The sequence below is a fragment of the Bison bison genome, unplaced genomic scaffold (genome assembly GCF_000754665.1).
Source record: "Bison bison bison isolate TAMUID 2011002044 unplaced genomic scaffold, Bison_UMD1.0 scf7180017864518, whole genome shotgun sequence".
Classification (NCBI taxonomy): domain Eukaryota; kingdom Metazoa; phylum Chordata; class Mammalia; order Artiodactyla; family Bovidae; genus Bison; species Bison bison.
The window spans coordinates 7206424-7209191 of record NW_011495071.1 but is presented as its reverse complement, the minus strand read 5'-3'; the positions used below and the strand labels follow the sequence as shown (position 1 = coordinate 7209191).

The window sequence follows — 2768 nt, the reverse complement described above, 5'->3', positions numbered from 1 at the left end:
TTAAATTAAGTAATGTGTTCATTTTAGTACTTGGTTCATGAAAAACATTCAGTGACTTTCTATTTTTTTTAAAAACTACCCTTTATTGGAATAGAATATATAAAAAGAAATGTGCACCCATGGACGGAGGAGCCTGGTAGGCTGCAGTCCATGGGGTAGTGAAGAGTCGGACACAACTGAGCGACTTCACTTTCACTTTTCACTTTCATGCATTGGAGAAGGAAATGGTAACCCACTCCAGTGTTCTTGCCTGGAGAATCCCAGGGACCGTGGGGCCTGGTGGGCTGCCGTCTATGGGGTCGCACAGAGTCGGACACGAATGAAGCGACTTAGCAGCAGCAGCAGCATATAGATTGATGAATTTTCACAAAGTTTAATATCCAGATGAAGGTATCAGCATTTCAGAAGCCTGTTCGTGCTTTTTTTCAGTCACTCCACCCTTTGGGGAAACCACGGTCCTGACTTCTAACGAGATGGATGTTTGCTATTGCTGTACTTCATCTAAGTGGAGTCCTACAGCACATATTCTCTTGAGTCTTTTGCTCACTGTTGTTTGTAGGGTTTAGCTCTACTGCTGTGCAAAGATATTGCTTGTTCATTCTCATTGCCATGGAGTCTCGTCTGACCATCCTGCGCTTTATTTATCCATTCCACTGCTGATGGACATCTGAGTATAAGGTATCTCGTGAGGACAGACATTTAGGTAAAACCCATGATGGAAAATTCTTAGCAGTGAAGGATTTTGGTCTTGGGAAGAGTTGACGGAGGCAAGGAAGTGAGGGCTTTCCAACTGGTCTCTTTATAGAAACTAGAAAGTCTCATTTCTCTTTGTTAGGTCTGGAAGCAAGACAGTGGCCTAGATCAGCCAGTCTTTACTAGGATGTCATGATATGCTGCTGCTAAGTCACTTCAGTCGTGTCTGACTCTGTGTGACCCCAGAGTCGGCAGCCCACCAGGCTCCCCCGCCCCTGGGATTCTCCAGGCAAGAACACTGGAGTGGGTTGCCATTTCCTCCTCCAATGCATGAAAGTGAAAAGTGAAAGTGAAGTCACTCAGTCGTGTCCAATTCCTAGCGACTCCATGGACTGCAGCCTACCGGGCTCCTCCGTCCATGGGATTTGCCAGGCAAGAGTACTGGAATGGGCTGCCATTGCCTTCTCCGCATGATATGCTGGTGTGTTCTAATCCATTGTGCAGTGTGCCTGAAATAGTAATAAAACACTGAGGTTTGGTGAATGATTCTTAAGCATTTTGGGTGGGAGAGGACAGGTAGTGTTCTAGCTAGCCCACTACGATGGCACCCAGCCTTGGGTGCACCATCTTTCCTGGTGATTGTTTTGGGCAGAAGAGAGAGGTTTTCAGGGAAGTCTCCCGGACCTGCCTGCCTAGTGATGGATCCTGCTCTGACTTCCTGGCCTAGCAAAGAGTCAGCCCCTCAAGGAAAGTTGTTTTGTTCTTGGGAATCTTAGTAACTTACCTTAGGTGCAAAACACACCTTTCTGAGCCTCAGCTTTGCCTCTGCAAAGCTGACTGCCAGCACCTACCCCATTCATCACTGTGTGATGGTCCAGTGAGATAATGCTCAGTTGCATTAAGATCCTTCTGCCTTACAGCAGCCTCTCACACGTACGAAGTTCCAAGTAGTAGGGAATGGGTGTATATAGGGGGTGAGCTGGGTTGGCAGTTTTTAATTAAAGAGCTGATTTTTAGCCCATTGGTCTTTCCAAGTGGCTCAATGGTAAAGAATCTGCTTGGCTATACAGGAGATATAAGAGATGTAGGTTCGATTCCTGGATTGGGAAGATGATCCCCTGGAGGAGGAAATGGCAGCCCACACCAGTATTCTTGCCTGGAAAATTCCATGGACAGAGGAGCCTGGAGGGCTACAGTCCATGAGGCCACAAAGAGTCAGATACGACTAAGCAACTGAGCACGGACTTCATCCTGCTGGTTTGTTTAGAGGGCGAGTCTGAGCTCTCAGCATGCCAGGGCCATGCTTAGCTATCTCCTCTGGGGCTCCCCGTGGACCCTCTCTTTGGGAGCAGCACCCTTCCCCTGAGAGGACCCAGGTGCTGCACTGGGAGCCCTGAGCCCATGGTCTGGAGGCCACTTCTGGCCTCCACAGCTTGGAGGATTGAGCTAAGAGCAAGCGATGCCCTATTTCCTGTTACCTGCATGTTACTGGGTCAGGTGTCAGTTTTCACAATAATCCTGTCTGGTGTTTCTTACAGTGAAGTGACTAAGACAAAGGTTAAGCCACTTGCCCAAGGTCACCTTGCCAGTTGATCCCAGAGGCGTAGCTGTAATGACAAGCAGCACTGCTGTAGTATTTTCCATGTGCCAGGCCTGCTCCATGCTGCTGGTATTGTTTCCTTTTATGAATGAGGAAACTGAGGCTTCAGTTTCTATTGTCCAGGGTTACAGCGCTGCTCAGAGGAGGTGGCAGGGACAGCTTGTTTGATGCTGCTAGCCGTGGGCCTCTGCTGGCCCTGGGGGACTGCCCCAGCCCTTTTCCCCCTCCTCTCTGCTCCCTCTCTTTAGTCTCCTCTGTGCTCTCCTCGCATCCGCAGGCAGTGCCACGTCCAGCGCACAGAAGGGCGGGGGGACCATAGCCCCACGGAGCTGGGGGTGCCTCCCTCCACGCCTCTCTCCTCCATCTCAACTGTGTGTCTTCCCGTCACAGCCATAGGGAGGGAAAGAATAAAGGCCAGGAGAGGACTGGACGGGGCTGGCCTGATGGGAAAAGCAGCCAATTAAGAAGCTCTTGA

The 2768-nt window shown here is 49.7% G+C and overlaps 1 protein-coding gene across 1 annotated transcript in view; it reads left to right on the top strand.

Annotated features, from left to right (window-relative positions):
• Nucleotides 1-2768, top strand: part of DSCAML1 (Down syndrome cell adhesion molecule like 1) — a 368170-nt gene that overhangs the window by 17985 nt on the left and 347417 nt on the right. The gene's annotated exons all lie outside the window — the stretch shown is intronic.